Source organism: Pteropus alecto, unplaced genomic scaffold (genome assembly GCF_000325575.1).
Source record: "Pteropus alecto unplaced genomic scaffold, ASM32557v1 scaffold38, whole genome shotgun sequence".
In the NCBI taxonomy this organism is placed as follows: Eukaryota; Metazoa; Chordata; class Mammalia; order Chiroptera; family Pteropodidae; genus Pteropus; species Pteropus alecto.
In genome coordinates, this window is record NW_006442512.1 from 6,250,711 (window position 1) to 6,263,352 (window position 12,642).

Below are 12,642 nucleotides of genomic sequence, written 5' to 3' on the forward strand. Positions count from 1 at the left end.
TATAAAAAAAAATGATTTATGACTCTCTTATAGACATAACTAATTAATTAATGAGAGAATAAGTAAGATATTACGATCAGTTCAAAATGGATTTAAAAGAGCAGAGGCAAAAATAGGCCATACAATAAATTTGCTAATAGATGCAAACAGGCTTTTTCTATGGGTGGAAGGAGCGGAATGAGAAGTGTGCTTTGTTCCCCCTACTCGTTCTAAACTGAAAATGTTTTAGAACCAGATGCCTCAATAGGAAGATTTTTCAGTGTGTGTGTGTGTATGTGTGTGTGTGTGTGTGGGTAGGAACACTCTGGCAAAACATAGTAGAACATCAGGACTGTGGTACAAATCCATTAATCACAAAGGAGCAAATTTATAGGAATAGATTCAGGTTCCGTTCTGTGTGAAAATAGGCTGTCTCTACTCAACTACTCATGTGTTCATACTCTGCTCGTAACATGGTCCTCTAGCCTGAAGGAAATGAGGATGTTTGTCTTCTGAGACTGGTGACTTTACCAAAGAACACCATTTTTTCTCCAGTTATCTCAAACATTTATTTTTTTTAAAAATTACTTGAACGATAAAATGATTTGTGAAGCCAGGCTGAATTATAAAAAACCTTAAGAAAAGTCAGAAAGTTTTCGACCTGATGACAATTTCGCAACATTTTGTATCCAGTATAGTTCACTGAGTCCTGGATCATGCAAGACCATTATTATCATTACAATGCTTATGTAAAGAACAACATTTTAATATGATCTCGAACCCAGGTTCAGTCCAAATCAGATTTCCCCTCATTTCCTGAGGTGTATGTCACCATTTTCTAGGGACAATAACCTTTCTGTAGTAGATAATATTCTTGGTAACCTGGGAGTAGCAAGGTTAAAGAAATTGCTGTTATAGAATATAAACTGACTATTAGAAAAGGCTTTCTTTTTTCAACTAAATGTATATGATTTACTCAAATAAGAGATTTAGTCACACAAGAATGTTTTGTCTTTTGGCCTTTCACGTTAACCTCACTTACCTTAAATCTAAAATCTGCATTCTAGATTCTTGAAAAGAAAAAATACTGTTCCATTGACTTCTTTCTTTCTTTTTCTTTTCCTTCCTTCCTTCCTTCCTTTCCTTCCTTCCTTCCTGCCTTCCTGCCTTCCTGCCTTCTTTCTTCCTTCCTTCCTTCTTTTCAACAAACACAAATCTCAACTGACTCGGGTCTCACAATGTTGTTGACTGACATTTCAAATAAGAACTTCTTTCTGTTAAGGAGGAGATATCATGCTTCTTGTGTTTGCCACTGTGTGTGTGTGTGTGTGTGTGTGTGTGTGTGTGTGTGTGTAGCATCATTGAAAATTTGTTAAGTGATCTAAAACAATGCATTTTAAGTCAGAGCAGAGCTTCGCCCTAATATGTCCCAGGAGAGTCTCATGGAAAGCTATATAAGTTCAGGAAGCTAGATGGCAGAGTAATCACACAGTTAAAAGGCTTTATATGGAGTTGCAGAAAGAAGCTAAGCCCCGTATTCAATTAAAAAAATAAAAATAAAATTCTTGCTTAGCTGACTAAATGGTAGAAAAGAGAAAATTTAATGTGATGGTTTAAGAGAAACAAATTTTTGCAGCTTTATTGAGATAATAATTGACATATAACATTGTATATGTTTAGAGTTTTCAACACCGTTAATTTGATATATTTATATATTGCAAAAGGATTATCACCATAATGTTACCTAACACCTCTATGTAGTTACCATTTCTTTTTTTGTGGTGAGAACTTAAGATCTACTCTTTTAGTAACAATTCGAGTATATGATACTGCATTATTAGCTATAATCACCATGCTGTACATTAGTTCCCCAGAACTTAATCTTATAACTGAAATTTGTACCCCTTGACCAATATCTCTCCCATTTCCCCCACCCCAAACCCTTGGTAACCACCACTCTACTCTCTGTTTCTAAGAGGAATAATTTTTAAGGTTTAAAAAAATCAAGAAACTTTCCCCTATGCCAGAGATTTCATCATTGTAGCCAACTTCATGCATTAAGGTTCTTTAAAGAATGATGGGGCGTATTAGAGACATGGACTGGACAGCAGCCTGGGTGAGGAGTGTCTTCCAAGCCCTTCTCATGATTATCCTGCCATTTAAACTTCTATTTTCTGTATTTCTTTCTTTTTCACAGCTCCCATCTGTAAAGTGTGCATCAAGTCTTTTAAGTTATGATGCTAAGTAACAAATGAAAATGATTTAAAAGTACCTAAGATAATTGATTAAAAGACTATGCTACCATGAGAGAATGTAATAGAGTAGTAATAGGTGCCTAGAACTCTGGACTCACCAAACTTCAAAGCTGGCCTAGGTGTATAGCATCTTTAAGCCTTGCTTTTCTTATTAGTAAAGATGGAGATTATAATAGTACCCACATCGCAGAGTTGCTATGGTTCTGGTTATTGTGAGGATCGACCATAGTCCTTGATACATAGCAAATAGTTCATACATGATAGTTATTATTACTACTGCCTTTTATTTACATAGCTTTGCATTTAAATATACATATTTCTTTAAATCCTTACAACATCGCAAGGCAGGCATTATTGTCTCTACCTGCAGTGTAGACTGGGCCAGACGGGGGTCATCGATTTGAAATGGGAGCCTGGAACCAACCCAGACCCAACTCTGTGTTCGGGGCTCTTCCCAGTCACCATTTCTGCTCTCTAAAATAAAACCAGCTGCAAAGGAGAAAGCTTAGGATCTTTTTGAAATGTAGGCAAATCTAAATCTAAACCCTTCTAGAGGTAAAAACATTGTAAGCCTAGGCAAGATGGAAAAGTTGCCCATGCCTAATCCACCCGGAGAGCCAACAGCATTAAGGCACACCCAGAGTTCAGGTACGGGGTCTGCATCTCCCTGAGGTGATGAGAGTAGGAAAGGAGTAGCTGCTTCTGGGCCCTCAGTGCTGGGGCTTGGTGAGCCTGCTGTGTGATCCTTGAAGGCAGACATCTTCTTCATCTTTGTACCCCATATCCTAGTATGTATGGTGGGTGCCCAGTAAGTGTCTGTTGAACTGTATGTACTAATACTTTAGGACAAAATTCTTTCAATTATAATGAATGTGTTGGGATGGGATAAAAATTACAAATATGAAAGTAAATGTGGAATTCCCACCTCCTACTCCCGCCCCAGGGCTCATCAAAAGAAATCCATGGCCAATCTGCATTCTTTATCCTCCTCTCTATTGGGAGATGTTTACGTGTATGTGTGTGTATGTGTTGGTTATAGATTAGACCCTGTATTAGTTTGCTTGAGCTGCCATAACAGAATACTATAGACTGGGCGGCTTAAATGACAGAAATTAATTTTTTCACAGTCTGGAGCCTGGAATTCCCAGATCAAGGTGCCAGCAGGGCTAGTTTCTGGTGAGGCTTCTCTTTTTGGCTTGCAGACAGCTGCTTTCTCACTGGTCTCACATGGCCTTTCCTCTGCTCATGTGTGCACTCCTGGTGTCTCTTTCTCTTCCTGTTGGCTTGGGGCCCCATCCTTATGATTTCATTTAATTTTAATGACCTCCTAAAGCCCATATTTCCAAATACAGTCACATCAAGAGTTAGGGCTTTGACATATGAATTTTGGGAAGGACACAATTCAGTCCATAACAACCCTTTTCAATACTAGCTGAGAAATGTAGAGAAAATCTCTTTAAAATTTTTACTATTAAATGATATACTTCTTTGACAGGGGTACAGTAGTTCCAGGGCTGGCCCACATGGGTCCACAACTTTGCCAGAGTCACAAAGTATTCTAACTAGCAGAGCTCCCTACAAACATATGGCATAGCTGGAAGAAGCTATCCTGGAACACAATTTCTCTTTGGCTTTGTTTGAACTTCAAAGCTGACTCGCTCCTGGGGTCTCATCCTTCACTGGCCTTGTTGATTCCTCCCTATTCAATAAACCCAGAAAGTGTGGCCTAGTACTATTTGCATTTGTGGATCGTTCAGTCAATGTGTGGAGCTGCATTCACATATTAAGCCTCAATCTCTAATTACGGAAGAAAAGACTAAAGGAATCAGTAAATTAATGGGGAGAGATTTCTTTGGGTAGAACCCTCGAAATCGCCCTAGGGCTCCTTTTAGTATGGCCTTGAGAATATCCCTTATTTAGTCTCTTTGGACAGAGCTGGAAAGGCAAAGGGATGTGTCTCCCCTCTAGAGGGCACCCTTTGTTTGTGAGAGCTGATGGAAACCCATTCCTGGCTCATGGGGTGCCCTGCTCTGGCACAGATTATGTAGTGGGGCCTGTCCCTCTCTCTTGGCTGCCACTCCTTGCTGTCTTTTTTGACTTTACCAAACTTACCCCAAACTTTCTGTTTTTAAAAATCAAGACTCCCATGTGTACCTTTTGCAATTTCCAGCCAGTTGACTTTACCTTAATTAGAATCTAATGACTTTAATTACTTTTTCTCCCTGAATCCTCTCACCCCTTTTTAGAACACAAGTCTGTCTCTTATGGTATTTCCATCTCTGATAATTTTACTGATAAGGCTGTGTTGAAACTGTACCCCTTCATTAGCAGGAACATCTCTGGCAAGTACAAAGGGAACTAGCTGCAAGGAAAACGAGGCTCGCTGTTGGACCCTGAAAGTGGCTAATGTTTCTCTTTTCCATGTTATTCATTGGTATCTGCTCACATTGATTTTAAAATTTAGCATCCACATTACTAGGCCTGGATGTATATTTATTTGGTAAAATGTTTATAACAAATCACAATGTCAGCGAATAAGAACTGCTTGGGCTAAATGACACCACGCACAGAGAGATAATGAACAGCACAAGGAAGAATAGATCAACTTCTCAATGAGTGATAGAGACAAGGGCTATGAGGGTTTTAAAAGGGAAGACTGCATTGTAGGCTAGTGTAGCAAGAATGGCTTTAGGGAGCTGTTGGGATTGCAGGAAGGAAGGAAATGGGAGGAGAGGAAGGGGATGTAGGGGCGGGTAGCTTCAGAGAGGAATTGAAACCTTATGAAAAGAATTATAGCTTACTACTTTACATTTATGGAGCCTTTCTCTGTGGCCGGCACGTTTTAAAGCACTGTATATTTAAATTAAGATGTTCTTGTACATTATCCTCATAAGAAATGAAGCTGTTAGGTCACTTACTCAGGTGACCCAACTGGTTCTAAAGCCCATATTATGAACCACCAACAATCTCTCTGTGGAAAAGGGATGTAGGCCAGGTTGGTGGGAGATAAGATATCCTGGAATTTAGAACACTGGGGAATTCAGTGCCTTAGGAAAAAGAGAGGGTGGTGTTCACAATTTAAGCATCTTTGGTCCACAGGTAGTCTGGGGCTGCACTGGTCCAGGTAATTCTGAGCCGACATTTAGGGCTGCCGTACAATGGAGAATGAGCCCTCGCTCAGCAGGCAGCTCTTCCCTGGAAAACGAGAACAGAATGACTCCGCTGTGGTTTCCTCAATAACAGGGCCAAAGCATTTACTGGAGAGAAATACCTCCCAGGTACAGGGAGGCAGGAAGTAATAAAAGGAAACTCAGAGAGCAGCCTCAGAGAAGGCAGAAATAATGGGAACCACAGGTGAGGAAGGGAGGTAGGCCTGTGTGTTGAAAGCACAGCGATATTGTCATTGTTTTAATCAAAGAAAGAGCAAATGTTGGTGAGAAGCATTTCCTACTAGTAGCGAAAGGTCTGGAATAACTGAGGAGTGGATAGTAGCTGAGAGGCAGTCTTTGAAAAACAAAGGAATTCCTCTTTTCTATTTGTGCAGCACTTTACAGTTTGCCAAATGTTTTTTCATCTGTAATCTACTTTGACATCAGTGCTGTGAAATATGGTGTTATCAACACCGTGTGACATATAAGAAAGTAAGTTTCAAAAGGGGACTCTCTTATTTGAAGTCCCCTGACTGGCTATGTAGAGCTGAGGCCAGACTCGTCTTCGCCCTGCTAAACTTTGGCCTCATCATAAGGTCACAAGGATAACAGGGTCTTCATGAAGTAATGAAAACTTTGGGAAAGAAGCTACAGAGCTGCCTTGGAAAATCTGAACTCCGTGGAAAATTTTTGGGGACTCTATTCATATATAATGAATTTGGAAAGTTTCTTGAAATCCTTCCAGTTAAGACTGAATTCACAGGAACATCTTACTAATTTAAATTCAGGAGACCAGAAAAAGCAACTGTGAGTACAAAGAGTTTGAATTATCTGATACCCCTTGTTCTAGTAGCAGAAGAGTAAAGCATTCATTCTTGATTTTAAAAGGAGCCTGATCATTTGCCCTGCTCTCTTTCCCAAAGGAAAAGACTTTCTGTTTTCACTCTCTGCTTAATAACAGCGCTTTGCATTTGTTTAAAGTGACTAAGCTTCTATTGGTAGCGCTCCTCAGTGAACTTAGGGATTCTGTTTCACCACTGGGTTGGTTGTAGTTCTTGATACCTATTTCTGCTCTTTCCTTATGGGCATGCTGACATTTGCATTCTCTAATTTGCTTTTCCTCGTGCCCTTCACAAACAGAGGTAACTCCATTTCCAGACTCGCTTGCCTTATTCACAGCCTTGGTTTTTCTCCCTTGCTCTTCAGCTGAACCACTGATTTCGGAATTTTATTGTTTTTCCACATTGTTCATTACGTATTGTGGTGTAACACATTACCCTAGGATTGGCAGCTTAAAACAACCAACATTCATTATCTCATAGTTTCTGTGGGTCAGGAATCCAGACACTGGCTCAGGGTCTCTCACGAGTTTGCAATAAAGTGGTTGGCCAGGGCTGTAGGTATCTGAAGGACTGGAGGGTCCACTTCCAAGATCTCTCATGGGGCTGTTGGCAGGAGGCTTCAGTTCCTTGTCATGTAAGCCTGTTCATAGGGCTTCCCCCATAGTAACTGATCTAGGAAAAAGAGTGGGAGTGAGAACGCCTGAGATGGAAACGCTAGTCTTTTTATAGTTTACTCATGAAAGTGACATCCAATAACTTCTGCCTTATTGTGTGAAATTGATGTGATTCAGTAAGTCAACACTCAGAGGGAAATTAAACTCTACCTCTTAGGGGGAGGAGTATCAAAGAATTTATGGATATAGCTTTAAAATCATCACACTAAATAATTATCGCTAGTATTATAACTATATGCTGGACACTGTGCTTGGCATAGAGCTTTACTAGGGTCCCTGACCTCATGACAATTTTAGTCTAGAGTCCAAGCTATTTTCCTCTATCTCCTTTCTATTCCCTTTTGTCCAAGAATACACTACTGAGACCCAATCTCAAAAACTCACCTCTTCTCTAATTTTCTACTCATGGCAGCTGGTAGCCTGACATAGTTGCTGATATTTTTCATTCACTTGGAAGCACAGGGACTGGAGGAAAAATGAAATGTTCTTAAAAATCAGGAATCTGTGTAAGGTTCTTGGAAAGCCAGGGGTTTTATAGTTGTCCCATAGTTCTCGGATATTCCATTCTATTTTATTATTGTTTTTCTCCTTGCTTTTTCAGTTTTAGAAGTTTCTATTGGCATGCTCTCAAGTGCAGAGATTGTTTCTTCAGCTGTGTCCAGTCTACTAACGAGCCCATCAAAGGCAGGCTTCATTTCTGTTAGTATTTTTGATGTCTGATATTTCTTTTTGGTGTTTTCTTAGAATTTCCGTTTCTCTGCTCACATCACATGTATGTTCCTTCATGTAATCCACTTTTTTCCTTTAAGGCCCTTAACATATTAATCATAATTGTTTTACATTCCCAGTTTGAAAATTCCAACAACTTTGCTGTATCTGAGACTGATTCTGATGCTTGCTCTGTCTTTTCAAAACTTTTTTTGCCTTTTAGCATATCGTAATATTTTGTTGAAAGCTGGACAAGATGTTCTAGGTAAAAGGAACTATGGTAAAAAGGCCTTAAGTGATGTGATGATAAGGCATTGAGAGGAGAAAAGCAGGTGTTCTATAGTCCTATGATTAGGTGCCAGTCTTTCAGTGAGCTCGTGTCCCTGGACTGTGAACTTCACAACTGCTTCTCAGCACCACCCCACTCCTCTCCTCTTCCCACCACCTGAGGAGGAACATGATGGCTAGAAGGGACTGGAGTTGGATATTTCACTTCTGCTGGATCAGTTAGGCTCTGATGATACTCCGGCAGGTTAGGCTTTGGTTAACTAGTTTCCCCTGAGGGCAGGCCTTGTAAAGAAGAACAGACTACTCTGCTGTATTTCGAAATGGCTGCTTTCCCCCTTCCTCTGCTGGAAGCGCCAGGGGATTTCCCCCAATCTTCACTGTGAGAACCTGGTAGAGTTTCTAGAGGCAAAACTCACAAAATTGCTCCCCCTACTCCCAACCCCTGCAATGACTTGGTCCCCTTGGAGTTTTTATCTCTCTTGTCCACAGGGAGCCTCCAGCAGTTCATCAGCTACAGTTCAGGTTTTTCTATCCAGCTCCAGTTTCCACAGGGGCATGTAGGTTTCTGTTCTGATAAGTTGTGGTTTCTGTACCTGTCTGTTGTCTTTCCAGTTTCAGGGCAGCACTCTGTGACCTCACTTCTCTGACAGATTTAAGAAGAGTTGGTTTTCCAGTTTGTTCTGCTTTTTATTGTTAGGATGGAGGACTGACTTCCAATTTCCTTACATGCTAAGCACAAGCCAGAGGTTTTATAATATCACAGTAATCATCTAATCGTTTTGGTTTTTTTTTCTGGCCCATTATCTGTGAATCTAGTTGAGCAATTACTATTTGCCAGGCACTGTTCCAAGTGCTCTAGTTTTATTATCGACAATCTCGTGTGAGTAGTACTGACTTAATTTGGGTTCCCTATAAGCAGAGCCTGAGACGCTGATCTGTGTGTATGAGACTTATTAAGAGAATGCTTTTAGGAAAACTGATAAGGGAGGGAGGGAAGCAGAATCAAGAAAGAAAAGGTGCTATACACAAGGATGGTATTTCAGATGAGGATGGGATTTAGGTGATCTGCTGCACCTTGTCTTGTTAAGAAAGGTAGCAGGACTTTGGCACTTTTTCCCCAGCCACAGTAGGATATTCCTACTCTTTCTATTTTACAGGAAATAAGGCATGAAAAAGTTGAATAATTTGCTCAAATTCACATGGCCAGAAAGTAGTGGGATTAGGTTTGGACTCCAGGCATTCTGGAACTATAGATATATTTTTAAAATGCAGTTTATAAGGAACACTCAGCTACTGATCTCATTTCATCTTCCAAAAACTTTTTGAAGTAGTTGGGGCACCAATGATTATTCTCATTTTCAGATGAGGAAATTGAAGGTCAGATCTATATTTTTAAAAGAAAATTCAGGTCTTGGTCTTGCTCTGTCTCCCTGTAATGTTTTGCTCTCTTAAATAAGCTGGAGTTTGCTTCATTGACCATGTGGTTAAAACAGTAATCATCTCATTTAGGAGCATGTATACTTGAGTATAGAGCATCTATATTCTAAACTATTCTGCTGATTGAAATGGGAAACCTTATCCTGTTAACAGGGAAGCAGCCCTAGTGTTTACTTAGATGTTATTGTAAATCACTGGCTGGGCAGCTCTCAAATGAATGGATTTACTGCTTTGTGGTTGCAAAGGTATAACAAGAACAGCATCCTGCTGCTGAATTCAGAAGCAATAAAAAAGAAAAGGAATTATAAATTATAAATTAATGAAGAGGCTACAAATTTCAGCAGAAAAGAAGGAAAGAAAAACTTGGGAAAAAGCTATTCCATCTGGGGGAAAATAACTTGAAATGGATCTTTTTAACGATTGGCTTTTTGGAATTAGTTTCCAAAAATCTTAGAAATACAAGGATGCAAACAAGACAAAATTTGCCCTGAAACACCAAAACAGTACAAACAACTGAAATGTGTGGTTTACATTTACTGCTTCTATTTCTTATTCCTCAATTCCTTTTGAATCCTCCAAAGCCTGATTTCCACCTAATTATTTGTGGTTGCTCCCAGATTTGTTCTTTACCCTTTACCCTTTTCTGTCTGTATCACACCTAAATTTCTGAGTAGGTTTGGCCAATGGAAGAGCTGGCAGAAGATTCAGCTGGTCTCTCTGACAGTGGCTCAGTCTCCTCTGTCCTTTCAGGTTCTGTAGACCATGCCCTTTTCCTGTAGTTCTAGCTTGTGGTAGGCAGCCTCTGTCCTGTTCTAGTTCCCACTGGACTCCTGGCTTCTGGGCTCTGGTATCACCACCTACTTCTTGTATTCCATCAGCCCTAGGGGTGGTGAAAATGTTCCGGTATTATTGTTCCCCCCTTATCCATGGGGAATATGTTCCAAGGTCCTCAGTGGATGTCTGAACCTGAGGATAGTACCAAACCCTGTATATATTATGTTACTATGTTTTTTCCTAGACATACATACCTATGATAAAGTTTAATTTATAAATTAGACACAAGAGAGTAACAGCAACTAATAAAAAAAGAACAATTATAACAATATGCCGTAATAAAATTATATGAATGTTGTCTCTCTGTCTCTCTCTTAAAATATCTTGTACTATACTCAACTTTTCACTTAAAGGAAGCACTTTATAGCTTCTCTCTGGTGTATCCGAATTGCCAGCATCAGTACACTTGTACTTTGAGTCCATTATGAAATAAAATAAGGGTTACTTGAATACAAGCACTGAAATTCTATGACAGTCAATATGATAACTAAAACAGCTACTAAGTGACTAATGAGTGGGTAGTTTATATAGTGTGGATACATTGGACAAAACGGTGATTCACGTTTTGGCATGGGATGGTGAGAGATTTTATGACACCACTCAGAATAGCATATGATTTAAAACTTATGAATTGTTTATTTCTGGAATTTTCCATTTAATATTGGAACCATGGTTGGCCGCAGGTAACTGAAACTGTAGAAAGCGAAACCACAAATAAGGTCTGACTACTATATTGTTAATCTCTACATTGCCTCATTGTATATTTAGCTTCTTAACACTCCATCACTTGGGTAACCAATTCTCTGTATTAAATTCTCTCTATTGAATTGACTCTCTTCAGTTTTTAATTATCTGTACCTCTTAGAGCTGTGTCTTTGCCTTCTGTTTGCACTTTTCTCTCCACACTTCTTTAATTAAATGAACTCATGATTCCCATGCCTGTGACCATCACTTCTGTCTTACATATCCTTGTCTCTAGTACCATTTTTCTACATGCCAGAGGATGTTCCTACTTGGCAGTGCTGCAAAAACTTTGAGATCTAGATGCTCCAAGTTACTTAGACAACAAAAGTAATGGTGGAGAGCTCTTTGGCTCAGAGGTATTTGGAGACTTAACATTAATGCCAGGGGATACAATAAGTATATAGAATACTGTGGGTAAGTGACATGAAATAGGTGATTTTTCTGTTTTCTACCTGCATGGCTCTAGCTGCAATGCCTACAGAGTTCATGTAGGTAACATAATTGAGTGAAGTGGGCTGGGTAAAAAAAAAAAGTTGTATCTTTATTTATGTTCTTTTGATACAGAAATGCTTTGTATGTATAAGGAAAATATTCTCTTCTATTTTGCAAGAAAAAATTTGCCCTTGGTCATCTTTTTTTTCCCACTTTGGTGGAGACATAAATACAGAAAACTATTTTTCTACTGTAAGAAGTACTTTTCTGCCTCTGCAAGCCTGATGCTGATTGACAACTTCAGAGTGAAGACTTCCCCTTGACCTTTGTATTAGGCACATAAGAGAAGGTGGTTGGGCCTGAGGAAAATTGGAGAATGTGTGGCCTGTCTAAAAGGGCTGCCGTCACTTACCTCCAGCTAAGTGTTGTCCCACAGGAAATGCATCTGGTGTTGCTAGATCTTCCAATTTTTAAAGGAAAGCCAGAAATCTATGTTTTTATGTGATGTCTCCTGATTTAAAAACACTTGGAAACATGTGCTATCTTTGATTTGACAACATATATACACATATGTTCTGTGGGCCAAACAAAAGCTGTCTACATGCTGAATTTCCTGTGGGTTTGTTTTGTGGTTTTTGATCTAGACACAGTCTGCATGCCGAGTCTCACATATTTCTTTAAACCAGTGTCTTTGAGCTAAAGACACATCCTGGGGTCTCAGTACAGCTTTTCTTAATCCTTGTTAACTCTGCTGGATAGTTGTCGCTTACTCCTCCAAATCCACTCTTCCCCTTTCTCCTTCCTAATTTCTGTCCTGGGAGGCCGAGTGGTATGCCCTGCATTCGTGGCCTTTCGATCTGGCTTCTTACTGGGGTTAGCCAATGGGAGTCACAGGTGAGAGATGGGAGGAATGGAGCAGAGTGAGGTCTCAAAGTAGATTGCGCTGACAGCTGGGCAGTGATGATCACTGCTCTCTAAACATGACTTTGGCTGTTACTGAGGAAATTATCAACTGAGTAATGTTTCAATATGCTGTAAAAAAATCTAGATCCACATCTCTGCTCCCACAGCCCTTGGCCAGGCTTGGTATAGAATATTTGGGTTGCAATTATTGTCAGAAGCAGGAGTTTGCTTCTCATTGATCTGTCTTCCTCAGATTGTCACATCAGAAGCAGGATCTTATTTCTCACTGCCTCTAGCTTTTTAGATAAGAGAGCCTGTAACTGGCATTTCTTTCAGTTAGTTGTTTTAGATAAAGTTGCTTTTACTTTTTATAAATAGTATTTTTTAGTTTATAAAC